This window comes from Lissotriton helveticus, chromosome 7 (genome assembly GCF_964261635.1).
Source record: "Lissotriton helveticus chromosome 7, aLisHel1.1, whole genome shotgun sequence".
NCBI lineage: Eukaryota > Metazoa > Chordata > Amphibia > Caudata > Salamandridae > Lissotriton > Lissotriton helveticus.
Window position 1 is genome coordinate 1,454,011,275 of NC_136068.1, and position 12,140 is coordinate 1,454,023,414.

Below are 12,140 nucleotides of genomic sequence, written 5' to 3' on the forward strand. Positions count from 1 at the left end.
TTGAAAGAAGGGAGTGCGAAATACACTGCAGTCACATTCTTGAAGCCAACACCACCGTTAGACACTTCTAAGAAGCAGAACATCGGTGTCAGGTGGGCTGCGTGAATCGAAACATTTGATGCACATAGAAGTGCTAGAAGAAGACAAAGAGAAGATCATCAAATACTTTAAGACACCTTGCAGACAGAGTGAAAGAAGTGCTAAAGAAGATATCACAAACTGAAGCAAAATCAACCCAAAACATAAAAGAAGCATTGGAGGCCAAGTTCAACCCAATGCCGAATATCGACTATGAGAGCTATATCTTCAACCAAGCATGACAACAGGTTGGTGAAACAATGGACGAGTTGGTAAAAAGACTTGGATACACTCGTTAAACATTGCAAATTCTGTGACTTCACCAACGAAGAAGCCATGCACCTCAGCGTTATTGACGGTTGCCTTTCAGATTCATTTAGAAGATGCATGTTGAGAGAAATATGCAGTTTTGAGAAAATGCTGATGGCTGCAAGAGCAGAAGAACAAGCTGACTAACAAGCTGATGACATGGAAGCAGGAACAGCCCACAATGACTCAGCTCTGACTGTGAAAAGAAAGCAAAAGCAAAATGCACATGAATCGACATATTTAAAGAAATCCAAGCTATGTTTCCAATGTGGATTTTTGTTTCCCAATGAAGGTGATTGTCCAGACATTGGGCAAGTCTGTAAAGGTTGCGGGAAAGAGTATCATTTCATAACTGTGTGCCGAGCTAAGGGGCAATCATGTGAATCACAATGGAAATAAAAGATCAACTCAAGAACGTTCCAGAAGCACTTTAGCCACAGAACCAAAAAGCAACAGCAGCTACAACAAGTGGAAACCAGGCAAAATCAATTGTCGCCAAGCTCATCGTACAAAGGCTCTTCGACGCCACTATCGAGTACCGACTAAGAAGATGGGTGTGCACTGATAGTATCTACCAAAAGGCAAGTGTACATGTAGGTTAAGCTGCTAGTAAAGAACATTACAGTTCAAAGAAAGCAAGCTAGCAGAGCAACAAACCTCTTTTGGACACTGTTCCAAAATCACATTGAAAGTGAACGATCAACAAATAACTTCAATCATAGAAAGTGGTGCGTCGACCAATATCATGCCAGTGGGAAAGTTTAACTGCCTATCCCCTGTGCTTTGCCTTATCCTATCAGACACAAAGCTATATACTTGGGCTGTATCTGAGCCACTGCAAAGTCTGGGATCGTTCACAGCGACAATGCAATGCAAGAAGACATCGGTGCAAACTACCATTCATGTTCTACAAGGCACTTCATTGAGGGCCTGTTTTCTGAGCTTTGCCACCCCTGCTGACATGGGGTTGATGTCCCTCAAATACAACCTCTGTGCTCAATCTGAGCTCAAGAGTCGATTCCCATCGTTGCTCCATGGCCTTGGGAAACTCAAAAAAATGAAAGTACAGCTTCATATCAATGACGACATTTGCCTTGCTGCTCTGTGACACTGTAGAGTTGCTTTTCATCAACAAGAAGCGGTGGAGAAAGATCTGGAAGCACTGTTGAAACATTACATCATTGAATGCTCCACAGGCCCCACACCTTGGGTCTTGCCCATAGTATTAACACCAAAAAAGGACAGTAGCGGATCTGTGCGCATTTGTGTTGATATGCACCAAGAGAACAAATCCATTGAGAGGGAAAGACACCGCCATTGCGGACATGACCATGCAATTGAACAGAGACAACCTGTTTTCCGGTCTTTACCTGAATAAAGGATACCATCAACTTGAACAGGAGGAGAACAGCAGGTACATTACTACCTTTTCGACCCATGCTGGTTTGTGCAGATATAAGAGACTGAGTTTGGGAGTATCTTCAGCTGCTGAGAAATTTCAGGATGTTATTCGCCAGGTGATTAAATCTAGCACACATACTTTCAATTACACTGATGGCATAACTGTTTTTTGGGAACACAAAAATAACATGACAAATCCCTTAACCAAGTCTGCCAGTTACTCGCTCATGCATTCACTCTAAATGCTGCAAAGTGTGCGTTTCACAAAATCAAACCTACGTTTTTTGGGTACATATTCTCTGATTGGGGGATGAGTCCAGATCCAGACAAGGTGCAAGCACTGTGATCCACTTGCCCCACCAAGTTGTTAACATGCTACAATCCTTTGGCCAGTTATTGCTCAAGATACATTTGCAACTTTGCTATAGTGAGTGCCCCATTAAGAGACTTGATAAACAACGTTGGCCCTTCGTCTACTCTTATTATCCTTTTAAAGCAGTGACTGTGAAACTCATTTGCATGCACTGCGCAACCAGTCTATGTGTGCTTTTTTGAAGCTAATGCTCATGTACATAAAGTATAATTCTGACCTCCTCCAAGCATCAGTCAATCTGATCAGAAAATGCGTGGCATTATGGCAAGGCAAGTGGCAACATATTCGTTTTGTTTGTGGTGCCAGTCAGCTGAGAGTATATTAAAATCTATTGAATTGTTCCCGATTCTCACTTGTTTTAAAAAATTAACACCATACTTAACTTACTGCATCACGAAAATGGCGGCCCAGCACGAAGAGAACACTTGCCCTGTGCACACTGCTATCTCACAAGTCAGGATAATAAGAGCAGAGGTTAACTTTACTTTTAGCTCAGAGCGGGTCTCAGAGAGTCACCGTTGTTAAAAAATCAAATGCTGAGTATAGAGTATGTTTCTGTCCCGCTTCTTCGAGAGTTTCAGCTTAGATTCTTTCATTGTATACCATTAGATACTGCAGTACCCCCAGTGTTCTTTCTGTGTTTCTAAGTTTGACACTGTTTGTCCCGGCTGAAAGGTAGCAGTGTGGAAAAAAAACGTTTTGGTTTTCGGATTGGATGTAAAAATATGGGATGTGGCTGCCTGTATTCAGTGTAGTGTTTTTAACTATCTGACACTAGAGTTCAGCTCAGCCCTGCATGTAAAGCAAATTTATAACAGGCAAGGAAGGCAATGAAAGTAATCATAAGAGTGCCGCGTGCAGTGCTGCCTATGCACATGATAAAAAAAATTACTCTAGCCTCTGACTGACTCAATCCAGTGTATAATTTATAAATGCAATTTCATTAATATCCAGGCTCAGCATTTTAAACTCACATCAGTCAGTCTGATCAGATTATGTGTGCGTCGCATTTTTTGGCAAGTAACAACAATTGTAGTGTGGGAATGTATGTTAATTGTGTGATAGGAACACAGGGGCGGTGGGTGACATTTGAAAGTGGTGGGGCGCAAATTGATTTGCATACAGCACCGTAGCGAGCGAGCGCAGCGAGCGAGCCCGAACCCCAAAAGGGGGACTTGGGGGGATAACCCCCCTCAAGAAAATTTTGGAAAAAAAGAAGAAAAATCGTGCATTTTCAAGCAAATTTGAGAAAGCAGGACGGTTAATAAAGCAATTGTGAAAGTGCAGTTATTACATTAATAGATGGCATAACATAGGTAGCTGCTTATTCAGTATAACCACAGAGCTTCATACATTCACACTTGTAAAAGCCTCTAATGTGAGCCATGATGTCTTGCCTAAGGCGCAAACTGGACTGATTAAGGTAATGCATTTTAAATATAAAATGGAAATGTGAAAGGAGTGTGTAGGAAGACTTCATGGACATTGTTGGTAATTTAAACACCATTATTCAGCTCATGGATATCTTCTAATAGTTATGCGCGGCAGCTTGCCTCTCTAAAGGCATAGAAAATCCTCTGAAACATCACACATGATGCATTCTAAAATGTTACAAGTCATGCACTAGGCTGCCTTTTTAAGTACATTAAGCACGTACAGGTATATTATTACAGAGTAAAAATATTTGATGTAAACAAGGGAGTAGCCAGAAAAAGAAAATATGCGCCAGACAGGCTTAGAGGGAGAGCTCCCCCTGAGGGAGTTCTAAAACATATTTCCTGCCCCATCACCCTTTGCATAACTTCAACACTCTGAAACACGTCGCTTCATAAACATGGGCAAGAAACTTGATGGAGCTGTGAGGTCCTGCGACAAAGGCAGCGTTACTCTTCCTATAAGCCGGGAAGCTTAGTGTTCCTGAATGACATGCATACATGTGTACCTAAAGTTGTGATGTACCCGTCAATAAAACAAGGTATATAACGCGTGCTTAGGTAAAACATACTTTCACCGATGGCTATCTTAACGTGGAAAAGCAGATGCTATTGTTATCCAACTCAACGGTATTTATTTTATCGACCTTAGAAAAATGAAAGGCTAAGTGGGCAAGCTAGGATTGGAACATGTGATCATGGAGTCCAACAGAGAGCTATGACATAAATGCTTTAGACCACAGACCATCGCTGTTTTGGAGATGTGTGGGTGGGAGGGGCAGAGAGGGCATGGCCACAGACTACTACTGGATAGTTTTGCATGTCTTAAATCTAAGTAATACTGCACCACCTAGAGACAAGGCCACTGGAATTATGCGTCAGGGAAGGACTAAAGTATGTGGCAGGGTTGGCTAGATTATGCATCAAGAAAAGTCAAATTGTGCAGTGTAATGTGCCACACTCTGTGATAGTATTACTTCATAACTTTGACAGTTTTACACATGGTAACGGCGTTATGGCAAATATTTAACCTTACTAATCCCCGATTATGCGGAAAACGCTGCGGCAACAGAATCACATAATTCTGGTGGTCTTGCCTATAGGTGTGAAACAAACTAGTGATGCAGGGACCTTGTCTGAATGTTGCAAGTGACCTCTAACCTTCAGAGCTCGCAGTGTCACTTGAACTTTGCCAGAGACGTCCAGCGCATTAAGCCTCTGACAGTGACGCATAGGCTTGGCAGTGGCAGAAATCAAGCAACGTTCTTTAAAACTGGAAGATCTGGCTACAGAGGTGGACTAGAAATAAGTTAGTTGAAAAGTTGCAGAACCGCCATGATCCTAATATTCAAGTGATCTACATTTTGAGAAACCTGTAAAAAATGCAAAATGTATCCCTCTGCTGCCATCGGCGCAGCTATCAAACTCAGCTTTCATGTGAACTACACTGGACGCCTTCTCTCAAAGTCAACACATACATGATAATAATAACAAATAACAATTCATGCCTTTTTGCAAACACGTCACATAACCCACACAGCAATAACTCCTCCAACAACGTTATGAGTGCTATCAGCAGAAGCAGCCTATCCAGATGAACGTGATTATCGACAGTTAATCAAAGAAAGCAGTTACACAGAATGCATAGTTTATATCTGAATCACCTTAGAGGGATGATCATCTTATAAAAACAGATATTCAGTAATGTTCACATTGTAAAAATCAGCATTTGCATTTCACTAATTCATGCGCTCTTGCATTTCAGAGGTTGCTGAAAGGCTGTGCATAGGAGAAGTTTTCATCACAATACTGTAGCTCTGCAAGAAACGCCAGACACAGACGGCTGCTCAGAGCCAATGTCTGAATCAATCTAGCAAGTTTAGAACTTTACACTGGCAATGGGATTGTGCGGGGTCTGCCAGTGCTTGGTCGAGCAAGTGATCAATAAAGTAAATTCCTGGTTCAATTGTTAGCACCATGCCTTCCTGAAGAATACGTCCAGTACGCAAGCTTTTGAGACCAGGCTCCGTACCGTACTCCATTCAACTCCCTCTGAGTAGCCTCCAACATCATGCACGTCAATGCCAAGAAAATGTCCCCAAAACCGAGTATCCTCAGAGGAAACCCGTTACTTCCATCACTTACGACACCAAAAGCACAGCTCCCCGTCCCCAACAGATCAGGGCATCCTGCATCAGGCCCAGTTACAGTTAGGTGTCTGAGTGGGTTGCGTGCCTTCTGCACACATCAGTGTGATGCATACAGGTTGCCGCCATAAAAAAGCAGTAATGGCCTAGGGCCAATAAATGGGTATCATCTGAGGGATGCAGGGTCTGTAAAAAAGATTATGTTTTATTTGCCTTTAAAACGCCCTAAAGTGTTTCCTGATCACAGTAGGCCCCCACACCCGCAGGCCTTTCTTCTACAGCCACTTTTCTTTATCACTGCGATCAGCCCTACAGGAATAGTGGCTGGAGCGTTAATGTCTGACCATATACCCCCCAACTAATGTGCCACTTGAGAGCTGTAGGTTCAGATGCGTGGCTTTATAGATAGATCATATCACGGGGAACCACAAAGTCACTATACAAATAACATTCTTTTGCAGAAGTATATTTGACAGGGCTTTTGTGCTGTGATACTTATTTGGGGGATTTAAAGTTTGAAATAATGAACATGAGATCTGTCTTAGCTTCTTTACAACCACCCCCTCAGATGGTCTCCCCTGACAGCGTTATTTTAGTTTCCATTCTTTCTTCTTCCTTCGCCCACCAGACTCGCCATCCTGTTCACATTTAACTCTGAACAAGAAGCAGTACATTGTGCAGTCGATGTAAACAAACCTGGGGGCAATTGATCGAACATGCATTTTCCCAGTGACGCATTTCTTACTGTACCCAACTACATCACCATCCGCGGAGCCCAGAGAGCTGAAGCCCCGTTACTCCCTAGGAACGATTCGAGTGACTAGCAGTGCAGCAGGTGCAGTGACACCGTGGCCCCGGGTGTGAGGGTGCCAAGCCCTGTTTACCAACAGTAGGACCCCGACAATAACCATGTGTCCGGCCGGCAGAGCCCAGGCTCACCTGGGATGTGATGTGTGATTAACATGCTGATCAGCCCACATTAGTCATTGGTTGATGGCAACTGTCCTTCATGATGTGTAGGGTTTTACCTATGCACCAGAAAAGGGCCTTTAATTATAGGAGGCATATGAGGCGAAGCATCCTCATTTATTCCTCGTCACACTGGCATAATGTCAACACAGGAACATTGTAAGCACAGGAGCATCTGCAGAGGCTAGAGCAGAGAGGTCCGGTGATATCTAGGTACTGGATTAATCTCTGATGCAGCCTGCTACCAGGAAAGGGTTGACCTGAAATCCGGCTTGCGGGACCATGAGATGGGAGCGAAGTGTCAGAGCACGGTCCCCTCAGGTTCTCGAGAGTGTGATTTTTCACCTTCTCCATCGACCCAATGCACTTTCCACCCTCTGAAGACAGAGAGGTGCAGAATGACCTTTAAAAACCAACATTTGGAACAGATGGTCACCGATGCAGGACTAGCATTGACAGCTACAATGGACACAGAAGAACTACAACAGCATCAACTGACAAAGAAAAGGGACTACACTGACACAGTGCATAGACATAGAAGACAGGTAAGATATAGCAATAGGAGGCGCTTCAGGAGTAATGTCCTTGGCTTCATTTGACTAGCATAGACCTCCCAAGATGCAATATGTCAGGCATGACTAGCTCGTGCAGTCCTAATTTTTACTTTCAATTCTGGTTCTTGCGGTTTTGCTTTTCTCATTGTAAATGCAGAACTACAAAACCAGAATGAAAGGGGAACCCCAGACGGGGTAAGCTGCTCATACTTAACATGGAGCTAATCAGGACAAATACAATATTTCGTTGATGCTAATTAGGATGAAGGACACAAGGTCGCGTAGCAAAAAAGATGGAGAAGCCCATGAAATACTTGTCTAAGACAGAGATATGGTGGAGAGAAACTTACTAAAAGTGATACTCTAGGTTCAACGTGCCATTGTCTACATGGGAGAGATATCTCGGAATGTAAAGCTAAACAATGAAACAAGTTACAATGGCGTCTCCCAGCTTTCTTCCAAACCCCTGGATTGGGCAGTCTATAGGAGTTGGAAGTAGAGGCGGCAAGCTAGGAATCATCAACCATGGTGGGTCCATAGTAGGTGTCCATAAACACACTTAGATCAACATGCACACATGTGCAATCGCACACAGGCCAACAGATTCACTGACACCTCTACACACAGAGTCACACTTCCAAGCACACAAGCACACACAACAGACAATTGCACATCCGATACTCACACAGATCATATAGCCATGTTCAGAGGCAGAGCAAAACGCCTATAGGCATTCAGGCACATGCAAATTAACATACATACAGGTACATGTGCAGATAGAAGGCACCAAAAGCACAAAAGCAAGCCTGCAAGCATTCAAGCAGACAGAGACCAACAGACACCAGGGAGAGGCCAACTGACATAGAGGCACCCATTTACAGACCAGCAACACACGTAGAGGTTCAAATACGAACACTGGCAACACACAGCATCACAGACTGCATTCATGCAAGCATGCATGGGTGTGGTGGATAAATAGATAGTGCACGGCTGTTTATGGGTAAAGTAATGCTTTTAAGGATAGAGTGAATATGCTTGGATAGATAAAATGATCGATGCTTGGGTTGATGGAGAGATGAATATGTGTGAAAGGGTGAGCTTTGAGACTGGTTGGGAGATGACAGTATAACTGTAAGTAGAAGAATATCCCTCTAAACCAGCAGTCGATTCACTCATTAACACACCTGTTTATTCATTCATGTACTCACACTTGCGTTCGCATATATATCCATGCTCACTCATTTATCCATCCATGCACCCACTCATGTATTTATCCATGGGTGCAGCATCCATTCACTCACTCATTTGTGAACTTTTCTCTGGACATGGTCTCTCATTCATTAGTTGAGACACTCACACAAAGATCTACCTATTGACTCACTGCCATTTTCATCTGTGCACCCATTCACACAACCACACACACAAACACACAAAAACTCACCAATCAAGAAGCACCTTCTCGTAAATAAACAACATGACTTTGTCAATGTTTGCTCTTATTGTAAACAGAGCCTGTAAACGACGGTTAGAATAGTCAAGCAAGCAATTGCAAAGCCGATAGATCTCGCTTTTGGGATAGGTAAGTCTCTGCAGAGGTTCCCACAGGAGGGAGGTGTTGGGTGGCAGCTCCCGCCCCTTCCGAAGGTGCACCGGGCTGGTCAAGGCAGCTCTCCTTTTGTGAGACTTTTTTACACGGTCTCCATCTCGCTTCTTTTCTCTTTCCTTGGACTTCCCGCCGATAAGATGAAGGAAACCTTGCATCCACTCAGCAACGAATGCCAGGCCACCCCCACGCACGGCATCCAATGGGATGCTGCGCCGGTGGACCAGCCAATCGATTGGCATGGGGGGGCACATTTCGCCCTCGCCCTGTCGCCCTTTGGAGACCCGGGCTGTGGCACTGTGGCAGGCGAAGAACAAGCACCCCTGGGTCCCGCTGGGGAACTTACAGTGCGCATGCTTGAGAAAGTTGCCAACTTTCCCAAGCATGAGCACTGTAAGTTCCCCAGCCTGCGCACTACGTCTGCTGCAGCCTGAGTGTGGACTGTCACTCAAGCTGCAGCAGGCCACCCCCCCTGGCAATTCCCGGCGGCTGATTGTTCAGCGTGTATTTTATTTAGATACGGCCGGCTGCCGCGATGCATCCATGGTGGCTGGTGGGGCTACGCCCCTACGCCCCAATGGACGCACCGCTGCTGTAGGAACAGGAAATCAGGTATCCCACGCCCTCCTCTTTCCACCGGCAGTGTCAACCATTTCATTGCTCGTCTAGTTTTCCCAGGAGCCCACAAAAATCTTGTGCATGAAGACTGAAGCTGTTGTATATAATTTAAAGGGATCTCCAAGGGGATGCTTCGAAATAGGTATAATACTTAAGCAAGAATATTCATTTTAATGATGTTACCTCTGCCAATAATGGACAACTGCAACCGTCCCCACCTATCCAATGATTGTTTTACTTGCTGAGTAATAGTGTCCCAATTGATATCAATTATCTCTTTCATTTGAGTTTTAATTTTTATGCCTAAATATGTTACTTCAGACATGACCCTAGGATCATTAAATTGAATATTGTCAGTACATAGGAATAATAATAATATAATAATAATAATAAGGGAAATTTATAAAGCGCCTGGTTACGCACAAATGGCGTGTCCCCGCGCTGTGGTGAGTGGAATCAGCAGAGTCGCCCGCAAGGTCAGCCCGCTTACTGCGTATAGAGGTGAATTTTTAACTTCTTCCTGAAGCCCAGTTCGGATGGCTCCAGGCGAAGGTCCAGTGGCAAGGCATTCCAGCTTTTGCGGCCAGGTATCTGAAGGACCTGCCCCCCCATGCGTGCCTTTTTTATCCTAGGGACCTTTGGTAGCCCCGCACAGGAGGACCGCAGAGCGCGCGCCGGCGCGTACCGGGTGATCAGACCCTGAAGCGGAGCTGGTGCCTTACCACCCAGGATTCGGTGGCATGTGCAAAGAGCCTTAAACTCGACCCTGCTCCTTACTGGGAGCCAATGAAGGGCCTGAAGGGTTGCCTTGGTCGCTGATCTCTTGGGGAATTTCAGAATCAGGCGAGCCGCCGCATTCTGCAGCACCTGGAGGCGGTTGATGGCCTTACCGGTGGCCCCCAGATAAAGCAAATTGCCGTAGTCCAGGCGCGATGTGACGAGGGCATGCACCATAGTCCTGCGAGCTGTCGTGGGGAGGAGATCTAATACCTTCCGCAAGCTTTTTAGGACGCTGAAGCAGACCCCCACCACACGGCCTATCTGAGGTCCAAAAGACAGATCCGCGTCAAACCACACTCCCAGGTTTCTGGCTTCTTGACAGGGAGTAGGGACCTCCCCTAGGCATGATGGCCACCATGCCGATGACCAAACAGACGGGCTCCCCCCCCACCACGCGCACCTCAGTCTTGCTGCCATTGAGCTTAAGACAGTTGGTGGACATCCAGGTAGCCAGTTCCTGCATGCAGGCTCTGCATCTGTCCACCGCAAGACCGGGCGCACGCGAGAGGGAGATGACCAACTGCGTGTCATCGGCATAGGACACTATGTGCAGACCGTGACTTTCAGCGATGGGCGCCACTGGGGAGACGTAAAGATTAAATAAGGTTGGGCTCAGGGACGAGCCCTGGGGCACATAGAACCTGAGTTTTTACTGAATTTAATTTATAACCAGAAATTGCACCAAAATCACGGGCCAATCGCTCAATCTCCACTATTGCCTCAGCCGGATCAGTTGTAGTGATAGCAATGTCATCAGCGTATACAAACACTGTATGTGGTATATTTTTTTACTATAAATGGTTTTATGTGCGGTGTATTTAACAGATTAATTAAAAAAGGATTGATAAATAAAGCGAAAAGAAATGGGGAGCAAGGGCATCCTTGCCGAGTCCCTCTAGTTATTCTAATCGTTTTGGATCTAGTATCCATAACAACTATTCTTGCATTTGGAGCCGTATATAAAACCTGAATTGTTGTCAAAAAATCTTTACCAAATCCCACTCTCCTCATAACCTCCCATAAATATTGCCACTCCACGCGATCAAACGTGTTCTCAGCGTCTAGCAATATCAGCGCTAATTCCCGTTTTTCCGTTGAGCTGTATCAAATAGGGTAATAACCTTATTAATATGTGTGACTGTGCCTCTTTTTGGAATGAACCCATGTTGATTTAACGAAACAAGCGGTGTAATAGTTTTAGAAATGCGGTTCGCTACCATTTTAGAATATATCTTGCTATCGGAGTTGATTAAGGATATTGGGCGATATGAACCAGGTAGTTCAGGAGGTTTACCCTTTTTAATAAAAACCACGATAGAGGCATCATTCCAGGATTGTGGAGCTTTTCCAGTTTGTGCGGTTCTAAAAGTCTCAAGCATGATGTTTTTCAGTGGTTCAAAAAAACACGTATACCTCTCCAGGAATAAGATCTGGGCCTGCCGCCTTCCCATTAGCTATAGTTTTAATTGCCACCTCCAATTCCTCCATAGAGAATGGACTATCTAGGAATTCTTTCTCACTATCAGTTAATTTATTAAAAGTACCCTCCTCCGATACAATATCTGTAGCTAGAGTAAGCAGGTGAGTATATAATTCCGAGTAGAATTGATATAAGATTTCAAGTATTTTTTTCTGGTTTCTCGTGAACAATACCATTCTGGTCTTGTAGCTTAGGAATTAGACGAGATGTCTCCTTCATTTTTAATTTTAATGCTAACGATCTACCAATGGCCTCACCATATTCATGAGCATGTCTTCTATTTTAAAGATATTTCCGGGCTATCTCTTCACTCCATAGCCCCGTTATCTTTGCTTGACATCGTGCTACTATATCTTCAAACATAGAGATATTTAACAAATTATCTCTCTTCCCTA